Source organism: Lepidochelys kempii, chromosome 1, assembly GCF_965140265.1.
Source record: "Lepidochelys kempii isolate rLepKem1 chromosome 1, rLepKem1.hap2, whole genome shotgun sequence".
NCBI lineage: Eukaryota > Metazoa > Chordata > Testudines > Cheloniidae > Lepidochelys > Lepidochelys kempii.
This window is the reverse complement of record NC_133256.1, coordinates 50,923,149-50,943,049: the sequence shown is the minus strand read 5'-3', so window position 1 is coordinate 50,943,049 and position 19,901 is coordinate 50,923,149.

The following is a 19,901-nucleotide window of genomic DNA, read 5'->3' as shown; positions in this document are numbered from 1 at the left end:
CTTAGTCAGTTCAACTCTTTGGTGAATTCAGCTTGTAGTAGGGGAGCCTCAGTGCTGGTGCACTATTAGCCCAAAGTGAGCTCAGCAGCCTGTAACAAAGCCTGTGGTTTGAGCATTGGCCTGCTAAACCCAGGGTTGTGAGTTCAATCCTTGAGGGGGCCATTTAGGGATCGGGGCAAAAATTGGGGATTGGTTCTGTTTTGAGCAGGGGGTTGGACTAGATGACCTCCTGAGGTCCCTTCCAACCCTGATATTCTATGATTCTATGATTCTAATGAAATCAAAATTAGCTCTGATATTCCACAGTGGAGAGAGAAGGAAGTGCAATTAGCATGTAAAGCCCTCACCAAGGGACCCATACCACCAAGAATTAACACTTGTCCCCAACCCCTCTCAATTCACAGAGTTTTGGAACCCATGACCCTTGCCTAGCGAGTGCTACTTAGTTGATGGTGAATCCCTCCATCATAACAAAAGGCCAAGTACAGTTCCAAGCACAGTTCCCATAATCAGGGTAATAACAATTTATTCTTCCTGCCCCAATAACAGAGACACTGGGGATCCCACAGCAGCCAAAGTGACCATTTGGGCAGCTATGGCCTCATTCTAGGCGGGGTGGGTGTGCCTATGCAAATGAGATCAGCCCCTGAAGTTCTTTTCCACAACTTGCCACACCTCACCACCAGATGTCAGGGTGGAGTTCATCCTGACACTGCTTACACGTGTGAACCCCTCACCCTCCACCGCCTCTGTTCCATGTGAATCCCTCACCCTCCACACCTCCAGCTCACCGCCCCTGTTCCCTGTTAATCCTTCCACCCACCCCTCCACCCCACCACCCCTGTTCCATGTTCCACCCACCCTCCACAGTACCCCATCGCCCCTGTTCTGTGTGTGAATCCTTCCCCCCGCCCCTCCACCCCACCACTCCTGTTCTGTGTGAATCCCTCACCCTCCAACCCCACCGCTACCCCCTGTTCCGTGTGAATCCCTCACCCTCCACCCCCACCACCCCGTTCTGTGTGAATCCCGCACCCTCTACTCCACCATCCCTCTTCTGTGTGAATCCCTCACTCTCCAACCCCACAGCTACCCCACCTGTTCCATGTGAATCCCTCACCGTCCACTACACCACCCTGTTCTGAGTGAATCCCTCACCCTAGTCCCCCACTGCCCCTGTTCTGTGTGAATCACTCATGCCCTACCCCACCACCTCTGTTCTGTATGTGAGTCCTTCCACCCACACCTCCTCCCCCACCTCCCTGTTCCGTGTGAATCCCTCACCCTCCACGCCCACCACCCCGTTCTGTGTGAATCCCGCACCCTTCACCCCCACCACCCCTGTTCTGTGTGAATCCCTCACCCTCCACCTGAACACCTTTGTTCCATGTGAATCCTTCCACCCACCCGTCCCTCTTTCCCCAGCCTCCTCTCTCCTTCAGTGTGTGTTGCTCTGTGTGTATATGACTCTATCTCTCTTCCAATGCTCACTCTTTCTTCCCCTTTGCCAGCCCAGAGTGACTGAGCTCAAATTCCATTCCCACCCTCCCTCCTTCTCCACAGGTCCTAGTCCATGGAGGTTGAACTGCTGGTCATGAGAAGCTTAGCTCTTCATAGTGATGGCTAGTAGGAGGGAGGAAGGAATTCCCTCCTTCAGAAAACAGGTATCCTTTTTAAGCCTTCCTCATACCCTTGTTTGATAAGTGTACACCTCCTACGACCTGCTTTCTATCTGCACTCCCCATTGCTACTGCTCCATGTTTGAAGGTGGGAATACAGTTTAATTCTTGCAACAATGGACTAAAGTCAGAATTCTAGTTCTAGTCCCGCTGCCACCACTCATTCACTTTGACATTGGGTGAGTCACTTTCTCACTTAAGCTGTTTAGTGCCTCATTTTCTCCACCTGTAAAACAAAGATAATGATAATGACCTAGTATGTCTTTCAGTGGCATTGTAAAGATCAATTGATTAATGTGTTTAATGGAATTTTTGGTCCTCAAATGGAAGGTTCTATAAATGTTATTATCTCCAGTTTGGGGAGGAGGTTCTTGTGTCCCCTGGTCTGTTCCTGTCCTTAGAGTAGTCCTTAAATACTCTGTCTTCCCTGAATGCAAGCCCAGGAATTAGAGCTCTCCCTTTTGTCTCATCACTGATGGACTCTAGCTCACTTTTTGGATGAGCAGTTTGATGAACGGTTGGCACAGAACCCTTGCAGACACAATTAGATCTCTTGCTAGACAGGGAAGTCCTAGTTCTCACCCCCTATCTTCTGCCACAGACTTTGCAGGTTCACTGATCACACAATGTGCTAGGTGGGGTTGTGAGAGCAGCAGCCACTCGATACATCATCTCAGTATGTCTGTTAGGCTCTTGTGAATTTCAGGCAGCTCTCTATTGATCAGCAGAGTTTCTGGACCATTTGAAGGTCATTTGGGAGCTACACATTCTGGCCACAGTTCAGTAAAGCACTTAAGCACGTGACTACTCCCACTGAAATCAATGAAAAGACCCATGGAATTAGGCTGACTGGCATCCAAGACAGGATGTGTGGAAGGAAGAATAGTAAATCCAAGCTCCCTTTTCCTTGTTTCTGGCCAACCCGTGTTTGGTGCAGGAGCCAAGGCAGAGGGCAAAGGTGGCACCAGTACTACTGAGAGCAACCTTTAAGTTCCAATAGCTTGTAAAGGCCCAAAGGGAACATAAGAATGGCCATACTGAGTCAGACCAAAGGTCCATCTAGCCCAGTATCCTGCCTTCCGACAGTGGCCAATGCCAAGTGCCCCAGAGGGAATGAACAGAACAGGTAATCATCAGGTGATCCATTCCCTGTCGCTCATTCCCAGCTTCTGGCAAACAGAACCTAGGGACACCAAAGGGGTTGGAAGATGCTCTGAAATGAGAGTCAGGAAACTCGTATACAATTCCTGGCTCAGACGCAGACTTCCTGTGCAACCTTGGGCAAGTCACTTAATCTACCCTGTCACCCAGTTCTTCATCGTAAAATGGAGCTAATTGTTCCCTCCTCACTGGGGGGGGGGGCAAGTTGTGGGATAAAAGACATTAGTGATTTTGATGCACTCAGATGCAACTGTGATGAGGGCCATATAAATTCTCAGATGCGTAGATTAAACTAGCCAGGGATCACTGAAGAAAGCATGGTGTGGTCATTGTCTCCACCATCCCCAGGCTTCCCCCTACCCTAGGAGTCTGGAAGAGGTGATGTAGAGTTAACTATGCTGGCTGTACATCAAAATGGGAGTTGTGGCATGCTGGGAAATCCTTGGCTGCCAGTTTAGGGTAGCTTTATAGTCCTATTGCACCAGTGGGGCCAGGATGTGGCTCACTGAAGGGAAGAGTTAAAAATAAATCAGTCCCAGTAGCAAGTGAAAGGTGGAAGTGTCCTTGGGAAACCCATGAGATACCTCCTCTGAGTCTTCTGGAGGACTGCTGAGCCTTTTGAGGATACCGTAGGTCACATTTTGATCTCAGTTACACTGGAGTAAATCAAGAGCAATTCCACTAAAGGCAACTGAATTATCGTATTTCCAGGAGTATAACTGAGACCTACACAAGGTCCTGTAAGTCCACACAGACAAGGACATGTGCATGAAGCCTGCAAATAGCATATATGCTGGGTCCAAATCCTGGGAAAACACTAGCTGGATGGGACACATTTCTTTCTCTGGATTCTATAGGTGAAAAGCTGTAGTTGGTCTCTGGATAACTCATCTCATCGGCTCTGTTTTTGTTGGCCAAATGGGTTATAAATCAGTGATGAACAGTGTGAAAAGCAGATGGGTCGTTTAATGCATTCGCTGCAGCTAAGTCTTGTGACTGGCTGACACCCATGTGCAGCTTTGTGGAGAATGTTGGAAAAGATTGTTCATCATTTTTAATTGCTCTGTGGGAGCTGTGCAGTTCATAATGTGCCACTTAGGTACTTCTTCAACACATCGCTTTTCATGATGCCATTTACACAATTTCATGATATCCCAAGCTGCCCCTTGGCTGTTATGATATAAAGCCAGCTTTGGAGGAATGAGCAGCAGAAATAAATACAATATAAATCCTAGAGGTAAAATTATTCCCAAAGAATGGACCAAATCCATCCCTCGTATAGCCCCACTGACATCAGTGGAGGTCATGATGAATGAATCAAGAGGGATGAATCTGGTCCCAAATTGGCAAAATCTCCTTCCATGTTTCACCCTGGGAAAAGCAATTTCTTCTTTTTTATATTTAGATGTTTGGACATCACCGCGGTGGGCATGGTATAAGACCAGGGTAGACTATTTGTTTCATACTATCAAATCCCAAAAGTGGAATTGCTTAACACTGGCTCAGCTTAACTTGCAAACACTGCTGAAAGGGACATATGTGGCTAAGGAGTTATTATGGCAAATTTTCTGTGGCAAATAAAACACAAATCAAGTTGAAAATATACTGTTAGCGATGATCAGTTCCCAGTGGAGGCAAGGAACCCTGCTGAAGCCATTTAAACCCAAATACAGAGAATTTGCTATATTCTTTCTTTTTTTGATACTGTGCCCAGAGCAATCCTCATGGCAAGCTCTGTATTTGCCACTGGATACAAACATAGATAAATGATGACTTCACAGGCTCCAAAACTAGTTCTATTCTGCTAGTACGGATGGTGGCACTGAACAGCAAGGGACTGGAGAAATCTGCCTGGTGAACAAATGTCCTTTAAAGTATAAAAACAACAAGGAGTCCGGTGGCACCTTAAAGACTAACAGAATTATTTGGGCATAAGTTTTCATGGGTAAAAAACCCATTTCTTCAGATGCACAGAGTGAAAATTACAGATGCAGGCATTATTATACTGACACATGAAGGGAAGGGAGTTACCTCACAAGCGGAGAACCAGTGTTGACAGGGCCAATTTGATCAGGGTGGATGTGGCCCACTCCCAATAATTGATAAGGAGATGTCAATTCCAGGAGAGGCAAAGCTGCTTTGTAGTGAGCCAGCCACTCCCAGTCTCTATTCAAGCCCAAATTAATGGTGTTAAATTTGCAAATGAACTTTAGTTCTGCAGTTTCTCTTTGAAGTCTGTTTCTGAAGTTTTTTTTTTAAAGTATGGCTACTTTAAAATCTGTTATCGAATGTCCAGGAAGACTGAAGTGTTCTCCTACTGGCTTTTGTATGTTACCATTCCTGATGTCCGATTTGTGTCCATTTATTCTTTTACGTAGAGACTGTCTGGTTTGGCCAATGTACATGGCAGAGGGGCATTGCTGGCACACGATGGCATATATAACATTAGTAGTTGTGCAGGTGAATGAGTCCCTGATGGTGTGGCTGATGTGGTTGGGTCCTCTGATGGTGTCGCTAGAGTAGATATGGGAACAGAGTAGGCAACGAGGTTTGTTACAGGGATTGGTTCCTGGGTTAGTGTTTCTGTGGTGTATAGTTGCTGGTGAATATTTGCTTCAGGTTGGGGGGCTGTCTGTAAGCGAGGACTGGCCAAGGTCTGTGAGAGTTTTCCACAATAGGTTGTAGATCATTGATGATGTGCTAGAGAGGTTTTAGCTGGGGGCTGATGGTGTTCTGTTATTTTCTTTGTTGGGCCTGTCCTGTAGTAGGTGACTTCTGGGTACCCATCTCGCTCTGTCAGTCTGTTTCCTCACTACCCCAGGTAGGTATTATAGTTTTAAGAATGCTTGATAAAGATCTTGTAGGTGTTTTTCTCTGTCTGAGGGATTGGAGCAAATTCGGTTGAATTTTAGGGTTTGGCTGTAGACAATGGATCGTGTGATGTGTCCTGGAAGGAAGCTGGAGGCATGTAGATAAGTATAGCGGTCAGTAGGTTTCCGGTGTAGGGTGGTGTTTATGTGACCATCACTTATTTGCACTGTAGTGTGCAGGAAGTGGCTCTCTTGTGTGGACTGGTCCAGGCTGAGGTTGATGGTGGAGTGGAAATTGTTGAAATCATGGTGAAATTATTCAAGGGCGTCCTTCCCGTGGGCTCATATGATGAAGATGTCATCAATGTAGCGCAAGTAGAGGAGGGGCGTTGGGGGATGAGAGCTGAGGAAGCATTGTTCTAAGTCAGCCATAAAAAAGGTTGGCATACTGTGGGGCTTTGCGGGTACCCATAGCAGTGCCACCGGACTCCTTGTTGTTTTTGTGAATACAGACTAACATGGCTACCCCCGATACTTTAAAATATAGTATATTTTTTAAAAAAAAAGAAGAAGAAGAAGAAGAAGAAGAATTCCCCAGACTTACAGGTGAATTATTCTGATAGACTAATTAAAAGTGTGGAAATCAGGATAGAAAGAATTTCCCTCTGAAGAGGAAGAGGAGAAAAAGCAAGTGCAACAGGAATTTGCCAGATTGGAACAATGGCCCTTCTAGGTGGCATCTGTGTCTAGCAGGTCCCAAAATCCAATGCTTCCAAAGGAAGTTAACCCCCTCTCTCCTGGCCATAATGAAGTCTTCCCAACTTCAATGAGCTTTATTTACCTCAAGACCTGAGGGAATTGAACAATGTGGGAATTCTTTCCTGCCCTCTGACAAGTGATCAGTTTGCTCCTGAAAAATGAGGGAGACCTGGTTTACTAATAACTCTTGATTGTGGAAAAGAGTCAGAAGCCAAACCTGGATTCTGATTCCAATTTGGCAGCCAGTCCCTACCTCTATAATAAACCAGAGTAAAAGCCCATATTTAAAGATCCCTGAAATGTGGTGCGGTTCAAAGTCTAGAGCCAAATATTGCAGCTCAGGCCAAGCTCTATTATCTTAGCTTGCACAGCTATAAATGTTTATTAGTGTTCATGAAATTAATGAGAATTGAGATCATGCTTCTTAGCCAGAGGTGGGCAAACTATGGCCCGCGGGCCACATCCAGCCCACAGGACAGTCCTGCCCAGCCCTTGAGCTCCCGGCTGGGGAGGCTAGTCCTTGGCTCCTCGCCTGCTGTCCCCCCTCCTCCGCAGCCTCACCTCGCTGCGCTGCCAGTGCTCTGGCCCGCCATTCCTGCCGGGCAGTGCGGTAGCATGGCTGGCTCCTGCCGGGTGGCGGGGTTGCGAACTCTTGCTGCCCTGAGTGGCATGGTAAGGGGGCGGAGAGTGGCGGAGTGGTTGGATAAGGTGCAGGGGTCCCGGGGGGCAGTCAGGGGACAGGGAGCAGGGGGCGGTTGGATGGGGCGGAGGTTCTGGGTGATGGTGGTCAGGGGACGGGGAACGGGTGTGTGTGTGGATAGGTGTGGGAGTCCCGGGGGGGCCTGTCAGGGGGCAGGGGTGTGGATAGGGGTTGGGGCAGTCAGGAAACAGGGAGTGGGGGGGTTGGATAGGGGGTGGGGTCCCGGGAGGGGGCAGTCAGGGGATAAGGAGCAGGGTGGGTTGGATGGGTCAGGGGTTCTGAGGGTGGCAGTCAGGGACAGGAAGTGGGAGGGGGCGGGGTCCAGGCTGTTTGGGGAGACACAGCCTTCCCTACCTGACCCTCCATACAGTTTTGAAACACTGATGTGGCCGCTGGGCCAAAAAGTTTGCTCACCCCTGTTCTTAGCTCTGTTTCAGAGTAGCAGCCGTGTTAGTCTGTATTCACAAAAAGAAAAGGAGTACTTGTGGCACCTTAGAGACTAACAAATTTATTTGAGCATAAGCTTTCGTGAGCTACAGCTCACTTCATTGGATGCATTCAGTGGAAAATACAGTGGGAAGATTTATATACATAGAAAACATGAAACAATGGGTGTTACCATACACACTGTAATGAGAGTGATCACTTAAGGTGAGCTATTACTAGCAGGAGAGTGGGGGAGGAAAAAAACCTTTTGTAGTGATAATCAAGGTGAGCCATTTCCAGTAGTTGACAAGAACGTCTGAGGAACAGTGGGGGGTGGGGAGGGGGGGAATACACAAGGGGAAATAGTTTTACTTTGTGTAATGACCCATCCACTCCCAGTCTCTATTCAAGCCTAAGTTAATTGTATCCAGTTTGCAAATTAATTCCAATTCAGCAGTCTCTTGTTGGAGTCTGTTTCTGAAGTATTTTTGTTGAAGAATTACAACTTTTAGGTCTGTAATAGAGTGACTAAAGAGATTGAAGTGTTCTGCGACTGGTTTTTGAATGTTATAATTCTTGACGTCTGATTTGTGTCCATTTATTCTTTTATGTAGAGACTGTCCAGTTTGACCAATGTACATGGCAGAGGGCCATTGCTGGCACATGATGGCATATATCACATTAGTAGATGTGCAGGTGAACGAGCCTCTGATAGTGTGGCTGATGTGATTAGGCCCTATGATGGTGTCCCCTGAAGAGATATGTGGACACAGTTGGCAACGGACTTTGTTGCAAGGATAGATTCTTGTGTTAGTGGTTCTGTTGTGTGGTGTGTGGTTGCTGGTGAGTATTTGCTTCAGGTTGGGGGGCTGTCTGTAGGCAAGGACTGGCCTGTCTCCCAAGATCTGTGAGAGTGATGGGTTGTCCTTCAGGATAGGTTGTAGATCCTTGATGATGCGTTGGAGAAGTTTTAGTTGGGGGCTGAAGGTGATGGCTAGTGGCGTTCTGTTATTTTCTTTGTTGGGCCTGTCCTGTAGTAGGTGACTTCTGGGTACTCTTCTGGCTCTGTCAATCTGTTTCTTCCCTTCAGCAGGTGGGTATTGTAGTTGTAAGAATGCTTGATAGGGGTCTTGTAGGTGTTTGTCTCTGTCTGAGGGGTTGGAGCAAATGCGGTTGTGTCATAGAGCTTGGCTGTAGACAATGGATTGTGTGGTGTGGTCTGGATGAAAGCTGGAGGCATGTAGGTAGGAACAGCGGTCAGTAGGTTTCCGGTATAGGGTGGTGTTTATGTGACCATCGCTCATTAGCACTATAGTGTCCAGGAAGTGGATCTCTTGCGTGGACTGGTCCAGGCTGAGGTTGGTGGTGGGATGGAAATTGTTGAAATCATGGTGGAATTCCTCAAGGGCTTCTTTTCCATGGGTCCAGATGATGAAGATGTCATCAATGTAGCACAAGTAGAGTAGGGGCATTAGGAGACAAGAGCTGAGGAAGCATTATTCTAAGTCAGCCAAAAAATGCCAAGCAACGAGGAGGGTAGGTGATGCATACAGAGAGAGATGCAGTGGGGTGCATATTTGAAATTCAGGTGTGTTTGTTCAACAGAGAAGGAAGAAGCAGTGGGCTTTTGTTCCTCAGGAGTCATGGATATTCATTGATTTTTTTCAGGTTGTGTTACATCACTGATACCATGCTGTTATTCATGAGGTGCTCATTTGCTGTGGGTTCCTCTGGATATAACAGCAGGAGAGGAGTTATCAGCCAGACCACCACTCTCAGAGTCGACTTTAGCTGATACGTCAGAACCCCACGCAGAGGCTGTGGTCATATGACGCACCGGAGTTCTACAGCAGTTAACTCTTTTATCGCTTTTCCTCCTTTTCATTTTTCTGTGAGTACAACACAGTGTGATCCAACCTTACTCTGGTCAGACGCTTTCATACAAACTCAGACTGCTTTGCAGTGTTAAATAATACAATTACAGCATTCAATAGTGGAAGAGGCAGAGAGAGAGATGCAAAGAAGTACCAGAAAGTCAGAAAATCCATGGTTGCAGAATACAGAAACGTGAAAAATTGCAATAATAGTTGTTTATATTAATGGATTATGATATCCAAAGGGTGTGTTTGAGGGGGAGGGGGCGCAGGTGTATATATTAGGCAGGCAACTTTGTTGAATCAACAAAGAGACTCAGCCAGAAAGTCTGTCAGCAACAAGGACACATCCACTTTCACTGCATGCCTAGGGTGTTTTTATTTTCTTATTTGACAGTGCTGGCAAGATATTTCCCTTGTCTCCTTCATGAGTCCTCAATATAAAAAATTAAACATGCCTCGTAAGTGTCTTAACACTGTCTCCTTTTTCTCTGTGAGGGCCAGGAAGCCCAACTTTGTATGAGCTTCTGTAGTGTGGAAGGCTGAAATACTTTTTATTAGGGAATCAAACTATTAACCAAGAAAATATTTAAAAGTGCACTTTGAATATCTAGTCCAAGTTCTTAATTTTCCTTTGTTGATCTCTCTAGGCCAGATTTTTGGTAAAAAATCACCCTCTCATTTTGCACTCACTAATGCTACATCATTAATATACCCAAGTCCATGGTTTCCCCACAGATCAGATAGCTGTACATCTGAGTGAGATCTGTGCTTGCAAACAATTGTGGGTAAAAAAAAGCAGGTCCACCAACGGCCAGGTTAAAAAAGTAGCCATTGGTTTCTTTGATATTTTGTTCTTTGCTCACACACCTCAGCCTTCTCCTTTCTTTCCCCATTAAACCTCACAGAATAAGATTATAAGGTAGTGATTAGAGCTGGGCACAATTTTTCAGCTGAATAGTTTCTTCACTGAAAAATGTTGTTTGGAGGTAACCAAAATTATTTGTGAATTTCGGTTGAATTTGGAGAATAATTTCATCCAAATAAAAATTATTTTTAAATGTCTCAATGGTTCATTTCAACATTTTCAAAATAAAATGTTTCAACTTTTTGTTTTGGAACTACAGTTCATTTTGAACTTTAGGTAGATTTGTTTTTTAAAAAATTAAAGGGTAAAACACCCAAAAGATAATGAAATAAAATAAACAGAAAATCTCAAAAATTCATTTTGGGTTGAAGAAAATTTTTCACGGGACCAGAATTTTTTTTCAGATTGTTTAGTTTGGTGACTGTACCAAAAAAGATCAATTATTCACTCAGCTTTAGTAGTAATCTCATTCTGAACTTGACCATATAGTTTTAGCCACTGTGTTTAGTCTGTTCTTGCAGTACTGTAAATTGTATAGCAACAGAGTAGATGTTCAGCATATTTTTAGGCTTTCTCTGCTTGCAATGGACAAAACCAAATGTGCTTGCAAGGTAAAGCTTTCAAATATCGAAAGAGCTTCCCCACTAGCATCTACTTACATATTACTGTTTTAAAATTAATGGTAAATGATGCAAGTAGAAAAAGTCCTTAAAGATGTATTGAGATGATGTTTAAATTTTGATTCCTCGGTCATGTTAAAGCTACTCTCTAAACTAGATCTGTATAATCTCTTAAATGATTTAGAGCTCTATTTATTCCATAATTTTGTGTCTTTAATCTATTGTAAGACCTAGAATATTCCTGGTGCGATATCTTTAACCCCTTTAATTATCTATAGTTCAGCTACAGTCATAATTAAAAGTAGTAACTACAGAGTTCATTCAGTCAATCCATGCTTCCTATTCATTCATTTAAGAATGGTGTCAGCCGAGTAACCTCATGAGATGCAACATCTTTAATGAGAGCCCTATGGAATAGCAGGTAATTCATTTTCCTAAATGTCATCTGTATTATATTAACAAATTCCCATGCTAATAAAAAGGACAAGCCCCCTCACACACTTTTTATATATTATATAAAATATTAAAATGCATCATATCAATCTGTTATTATTTAACATATATCTGGCCTTGTTGTACCTGAAAGGTTGCTTGTGGATGTTTTCAACCTCGCAACATGTTTCAGTAACACATACACAGCCAAACTTCATAGCTTCACATACAATGGTAGCACATACAAGCCAACAAGATATTAATGTCTAGCAGATCAAGACTTTTAGAATGATACCTCACAAGGCATATTTTGTACAGAACATATCCTAATTACATGACATTGGTGAATATTGGGGTCCCAGGGTATCACAAATATAATCAAAGTATTTTTTTTTAAAAAAATTATTCATGCAAATCTTGATGGCAGGAGAGGGAAATTTTAGGTGGTGGAGGAGTGGGGGAAATAAGGTGAAAGGAATTTGGGACTGCATCAATGGAAGGGAGGATTATGGGAATGGGGACAAATGGGGATAGGTGGTAGAGGAAGTTGGAGGGGTTACGGGGCTCAGGTGAGGGAAAGGGGTAGGAAAACTGGCGAGGGGGTGAATGGCAGGAGTACTGGGGAAGAATAGGGGATCTGTCAGACCCACATTGTGCTGTTGTGTGTGTGTACCAGGATTGGGGGTCCCCCGCATAGGTGTAGTTTGACTTCTGTATTTGGGGGTGCAAGGGGCTTAATAGTATTAATAATAAATATAAGTATAACTTCTGGATTTACTAATTGTTAGTAGTACTTAAATTACGTGGTACTTAAAATTACATATACAGTTTACATTCATTATTTAATCACCCTTATTTTTTATTTTAACTTATTTGCCATGTTTACCAACTACCACTGAAAAATCAACATTAGCATAAAACTTTAAATTCTTGAATAAACAGAACTGAGCACTGTCATGTAACTATGAATCATGTCTCCCTGGTTTTCCAGATATATAAACATTGTCTTAATATAAAAATACTGTATTTATCTTAATGTAGAAGCAATTGTCTTTCCCTTTGGTTAGCGTAAACGTCCACAATGTTCTCTGGAATCAGCTTTGCAGTTAAATCAGCTTCTATGTGAAGAAGAGCCAGTGAAGAAAATCTTTCTTCTCCTATAGTTGAATGCAACCAGTTTCTAATCCATCTCATTGCAGAAAAGCTTTGCTCTGTTGTGGCCATCCCGACTGGCAATGTGAGAGCTAACTGAATGATTTTGGAATAGTTTGGGTACATAATCTGAGACATTTCTTCTTGAAGTCTTGGAAAGGTAAAAGGAGATTCTGCACTGGTAAAAATGTCTAGTTCTCCAGCTGTAAGCTGAGGTCTTATGTAAGGTGAGGGGGTCTGCATATTTTTGCAAAAGTGGATGAATGCCATTTTTGTCACTCCTTAACACTGAGTCACACGCTTCAGCAATCTCCATTGATTCTTTTGAGAATTGTCTCCGCAACTCTGCAATTATTATCCAGAATAGGAAGGTACAGCTGCTGATACCACCTGTTTTTTTTCAGGTGCTGTTACAGTCTCAGGCATTTCACAAACATTTGTTGCCTCTTCTACATGCTCTCTTTGACCCAAAGTTATTGGGACAATTATGTCCATAAGAGCTGCTGAGGCTTTTACTACTCTTCTTTCTTTTTGATGAGTGAAGTGTGTCATCTGGCCCTGCAATGTTATGGTTTTGGCAGAATTCTATAATTTCTTTCCACGTTTCATTCCAGCCTTCTTCACTTCTTCATTTCTCAAAATGCACTTTCACTTTCTTTATGATAGAGGAAGCTTTTGCAAGTGTGGCATCGATGCCTCATAGTCCTTTGTGAGGAACATGAACAACTTGCATAATATGTTGAAAGATAATCAAGCATTCAATGAATGGAACTCCAGTCGTGATGATAAAGGCTGTTTGCTTCCACCGACCACTTTTCACCTTGTTCACTCAGATCTTTGAGAGACAGCACGATGGCAATGTATTGCATATTTACTGCAAACACACTTCTCCACTTACATGCCCAACGTGTATCACTTGCCTGCACGATCTCTTGATGCATAAGACTCAAAGCTGTCTGCATATCGAGAAACACCTGATAATTGGTTGGCTCTGCAAAGACTGAATACAATTTCTCAAGTACATTTAGAAAGTCCACAGCACTACAATTTACTTTACAGGACTCCAAGAGGATGAGGTTGAGTTTGTGTGCCATGCAATGTACACACAGTGCAAATGGATGGTCTTTTTTCATTCATTGGTGAGCCCCAGCTACACGTCCTGACATCAGAGAAGCATGATCATAAGACTGAGCAACTATCGGCACATTCTGCAATCCACTCTTCTCCAAAGCTGTCGTTATGGCAGTATAAATGCCATTTGCATTTTGGGAAGATAAGCAATTGATGAAGCACCGGAACCTTTCTGTAATCTCTAGGATTACTGCATATCTGATACACCTGAAAGCTGCTTTATCTTAAATGACCTGGCCTCATCTGCAATTACATAAAAAAAAACAGTCTAAGTCCTGGTCTACACTATGGGTTAGGTTGAACTTAGCCGTGTTAGGTCAATTTTAAAATGAATGCGTCTACACAACCAACCCCGTTCTGTCGACCTAAAGGGCTCTTTAAATCGACGTCTGTACTCCTCCCCGGCGAGGGGAGTAGTGCTAAAATCGACCTTGCTGGGTTGAATTTGGGGTAGTGCAGATACAATTCAACAGTATTGGCCTCCAGGAGCTATCCCAGAATGCTCCAATGTGACTGCTCTGGACAGCACTTTGAACTCCAATGCAATAGCCAGGTACACAGGAAAAGCCCCGGGAAATGCTGAATTTCATTTCCTGTTTGGTCAGTATGGCGAGCTCAGCAGCACAGGTGACCAAGCAGTCGCCCCAGTATTGCAAATGAGCTCCAGCATGGACCAAAAGGGAGACACTGGATCTGATTGCTGTATGGGGAGAAGTATCTGTGCAGGCTGAACTCCGATCAAAAAGAAGGAATGCTAATATATATGCCAAAATTGCAAAGGGCATGGTGGAGAGAGGCTACAACAGGGACACACAGCAGTGCTGCATGAAAGTTAAGGAGCTCAGGCAAGCCTACCAAAAGACAAAGGAGGCAAACGGTCACTCTAAGTCAGAGCCCCATACATGCCGCTTCTATGATCAGCTGCATGGCATTCTGGGGGGGGGCGACCCTACCACTACCCCACCACTGTCCGTGGACACCTGCAAGGGGGGAGTCTCAGACAACAGGGAGGAGGATTTTGTGGATGAGGAAGAGGAGGAGGAGGAGGAGGAGAATGCGCAGCAGGCAAGTGGTGAATCCATTCTCCCCAGCAGCCAGGACCTTTTCATCACCCTGGAGCCAATACCCTCCCAAGGCGGGATCCCCGACCCTGAAGCCAGAGAAGGCATCTCTGGTGAGTGCACATTTGTAACTACAGTACAGGGTTTAAAAGAAATAGTGTTTAAGGTTTGATTTGCCCTGAAGAATTGGGATGCATTTGCGGCCAGTACAGCTACTGGAAAAGTCTGTTAACGTGTCTGGGGATGGAGCGGGAATCCTCCAGGGACATCTCCATGAAGCTCTCCTGGAGGTACTCTGAAAGCCTGTGCAGAAGGTTTCTAGGGAGGGCTGCCTTATTTTGTCCTCCATGGTAGGACACTTTACCACGCCAAGCCAGTAGCAAGTAGTCTGGAATCATTGCAGCACAAAAAAGCATGGCAGCGAATGCTCCTGGGTTTTGGTCGCATTCAAGCAATGTTCGGTCTTTATCTTTCTGTGTTAGCCTCTGTTAGGATATAGATATTCAGACCTGTCTGTAAAGGCCTATACTCTAAGAATTTAGGTGTATTCTTAGAACTTGGCTAGTTAGAGGTATAAAAGAAAGAATCAAAATCACCATCTGCCAGTGTAAGAGCCTTCTCTTACTGAGACAGTCTGAGGCCCTGTTCTTAGGCTAAGGCCTTTGGCTAAGCAACAGAGGCAGCCATAAGCTGGGAAGCGACCAGTCACATCCTCACATTCCAATCTAGTCACATTGAAATAAGGTGCTATTGGGCTGTTAGGAATACAATCCTGTCCTGATAGTGCCTATCGCCTCCAGAGAAAGGGAAGTGCCTAGAAAATGTAAAAGGAAACTTAGTTTGATAGCATCCTGTCTGACAAGAACTCACTTATCAACAGCTGGGATGTGAAATCCTCACTTCTGCATTGTTTTGTCATTATAGTTCCCACTTTGCTATTGTTTGTCTGTATAACCTCTGTCTGCTTCTGTGATTGTTCCTGTCTGCTGTATAATTAATTTTGCAAAAGCTATTTGTAACTTTTCACTCACTTCTTTAAATCACTTACTCCTACATTTAGTTCTTTAAAGTAGTGCAATTTGTCTGTAACAACTTAGCCACCAAGTACAATTATTGCCACACAGCTGCCTTAACCTGTGCTGTCTTTACCTTGAGACTGTTCAAAGAGGCAGTAAAACATTTGTCTCCATGGATGCCCATGGATCTTTTACTCCAAAAATTCCAGTGGAATACAGCAGACCTTCGTCATACTTTGTCCAAAATAACCAAAAACATTTCACATAAGTATCCAAAGTACCCTCCATTAAAACTTCAGAAAAACAAAAGTGTGGAAAGGCAGGGGGAGAGGTGGAAAGAAACCAATTAAGTCTGTCAGGTCAGTTTAAAGTATAGGCTACCAGCAGCAAATTAAGTAAATCGAGAAAAAGAAGAACGAAAAGAAGAAAAGGATATAGTTAGCTCTGAGCCAAGAGTAGGCTTCCTGGGTTGAAACAGTTGGGAACCCTTATCCCCAAGTTCTCATTCTGGCTCTGGGAGAAGAGTGGGGGTTGTTACCTGCTCCTGCAAACCCTGCCATTTTGCACTTTGAAACTTTTTTTTCTTCTGGGAACTATAATGACAAAACAATACAGAAGTGAGGATTTCACATCCCAGCTACTGATAAGTGAGTTCTTGCCAGACAGGATGCTATCAAACTAAGTTTCCTTTTACATTTTCTAGGCACTTCCCTTTCTCTGGAGGCAATAGGCACTATCAGGACAGGATTGTATTCCTAACAGCCCAATAGCACCTTATTTCAATGTGACTAGTTTGGAATGTGAGGATATGACTGGTCGCTTTCCAGCTTATGGCTGCCTCTGTTGCTTAGCCAAAGGCCTTAGCCTAAGAACAGGGCCTCAGACTGTCACAGTAAGAGAAGGCTCTTATACCGGCAGACAGTGATTTTGATTCTTTCTTTTATACCTCTCACTAGCCAAGTGCTAAGAATACACCTAAATTCTTAGAGTATAGGCCTTTACAGACAGGCCTGAATATCTATATCCTAACAGCCGCAGGAGCATGATATCATTCATGGTCACCTGGTTGAAATAGGGGAATTTTTGTAAGGGAACAGTAAAAGAACCCCATTCATGCTGGGTTGTTTGCGTTTGGCTAAAAGGGATCATCCCAGAGAATAGCCACGCGGTGGCAGAAGGGGTGAAGGGATCATCACAGAGAATAGCCATGGGGTGGGGTGGGGGGAGGTGTGTGCTGCACAGCCACCTGAAAACTGCAGCACGTCCTTTTAAATGTAAAACCCAACCGGTATTGCTTGCTATGGGAAAGGATGGCTCTGTAGTTTGAAACCATTCCCACAAGTTATGAAGGCAGAAGAAGCCAACCCCGTGTACCAAAAGGCTTACCATAGCTGCCTGGAAACCGAATTCTGTTGCCCAGTTGTGATGTGTCACCATACCGGCAGGCGCTCACTATAAAAGGCAAAATGTGACCTTGTACCTAAAGCACATGTACGGTCTTCTGTGAATTGCTTGATTCACTGTGAAAGAGTCTCCCTTTTGTTCTCAGAAATGTATCATCTTAAATTTTACTCTCCCTTTTTATCTCCCTCCATGTGCAAATGTTTCCATGCTCCCCCTATCATATCCGTCCCTGAGGTTATTGCAGATTAGAAGGCGAAAAAAACGCACTTGCAATGACATGTTTTCTGAGCTCATGCAGTCCTCCCGCACTGATAGGGCACAGCTTAATGCATGGAGGCATTCAGTGGCAGAGGCCAGGAAAGCATTAAGTGAGTTTGAAGAGCAGAGGCAGGAGGTGATGCTGAGGCTAATGGGGGAGCAAACGGACATGATGAAGTGTCTGTTGGAGCCGCAGAAAAGCCAACAAGAGCACAGACCCCCGCTGCATCCGTTGTATAACTGCCTGCCCTCCTCCCCAAGTTCCATGTCCTCCTCACCAAGATGCCCAAGAATGCGGGGGTGGGGGGCGGGAAGGAGGCTCTGGGCACCCAGCCACTCCACTCCCAAGGATGGCCCGAGCAACAGAAGACTGTCATTAAAACAGTTTTGATTTGTAATGTGGCTACAATAAGCAATGTGGCCTTGTCCTTCCCTCCTCCTGCACCCCACCCCACTCGGGCTACCTTGTCAGTTATCTCCCCTTTTTTTAAAATTAATAAAGAAAGAATGCATGGTTTCAAAACAATAGTTACTTTATTTCGAAGGGGGGAGGGTGGTTGGCTTACAGTGAATTAAAATCAACAAAGGGGGCGGGTTTGCAGCACGGAGAAACACACACAGCTGTCACACCGTAGCCTGGCCAGTCATGAAACTGGTTTTCAAAGCCTCTCTGATGCGCAGCACGCCTTGCTGTGCTCTTCTAATTGCCCTGGTGTCTGGCTGCTCAAAATCAGCCACCAAGCAATTTGCCTCAACCTCCCACCCGGCCATAAACGTCTCCCCCTTACTCTCACAGATATTATGGAGCATGCAGGAAGCAGCAATAACAATGGTAATGTTGGTTGTGCTGAGGTCTAACCTAGTCAGCAAACAGCGCCCGCGAGCTTTTAAATGTCCAAAGGCACATTCTACCACCATTCTGCACTTGCTCAGCCTATAGTTGAACTGCTCCTTACTACTGTCCAGGCTGCCTGTGTACGGCTTCATGAGCCATGGGAGCAAGGGGTAGGCTGGGTCCCCAAGGATAACTATTGGCATTTCAACGTCCCCAATGGTAATTTTCTGGTCTGGGAAGTAAGTCCCTTCTTGCAACTGCTTGAACAGCCCTGAGTTCCTAAAGATGCGAGCATCATGAACCTTTCCTGGCCATCCCACGTTGATGTCTGTGAAACGTCCCTTGTGATCCACCTGTGCTTGCAGCACCATTGAGAAGTACCCCTTGCGGTTTATATACTGGTTGGCAAGGTGGTCCGATGCCAAGATAGGGATATGAGTTCCATCTGTCGCCCCACCACAGTTAGGGAACCCCATTGCGGCAAAGCCATCCAGTATGACCTGCACATTTCCCAGAGTCACTACCCTTGATAGCACAAAGTCAGTGATTGCATTGCTACTTGGATCACAGCAGTCCCCACAGTAGACTTGCCCACTCCAAATTGATTCCTGACTGACTGGTAGCAGTCAGGAGTTGCAAGCTTCCACAGAGCTATCGCCACTCACTTCTCAGTTGTCAGGGCAGCTCTCATCTTGGTATTCCTGTACTTCAGGGCAGGGGAAAGCAACTCACAAAGTTCAAGGAAAGTGGCCTTACGCATACAAAAGTTTAGCAGCCACTGTGAATCATCCCATACCTGCAACACTATGTGATCCCACCAGTCTGTGCTGGTTTGCCGGCCCCAGAATCTGCTTTCCACTGTGTCAACCAGCCCCACTGCCGCCATGATGTCCCAATTGCCACAGCCCGTGCTTTCAGGAACGTCTGTGTCCATGTCCTCATCATAATTGTCCTCGTGCTGGCGTCTCTTAGCCCGGTTCAGCACATATGCCAGGATAATGCGCGAGGTGTTTACAATGCTCACAACAGCAGTGGTGAGCTGAGTGGGCTCCATGTTTGCTGTTGTATGGCATCTGGATGGGTAACCCAGGAAAAAAGGTGCAAAACGATTGTCTGCCATTGCTTTCACGGAGGGACGGAGGGAGGGGCAACTGATGACGTACCCAAAACCACCCTCGACATTGGTTTTGCCCCATCAGGCATTGGGAGCTTAACCCAGAATTCCAATGGGCAGCGGAGACTGTGGGAACTGTGGGATAGCTACCCACATTGCACCACTCCATAAGTCGATGCTAGCCAAGGTATTGAGGACACACTTCGCCAACTTAAATGTGCTTAGTGGGGACATACACAATCTACTGTATAAAATTAATTTCTAAAAATCGACTTCTATAAAATTGACCTAATTTCATAGTGTAGACATACCCTTATTCACTGCCTGTACAATTTCTTTGTAAACCAAATCTGCACAAATCTGCAGCACTTTGTTTTGAAATGCAGGGCTTGTGTAATTAAAATAACTTGCCAGCATTTTCTTGAAAGTTTCATTATACTTTGAAAAGAAATCACAACATTCATGGAAATTCCCATTCCAATTAGATTCCTTTCCCTCATCATGCCTCGAAATGGTAAACCAATTTTTGAAAGTAATTTCACAATATCACCAACCTTACTAAGGTAAGTTTCTCTCAACGATACTTTTATGACTTGCCAAA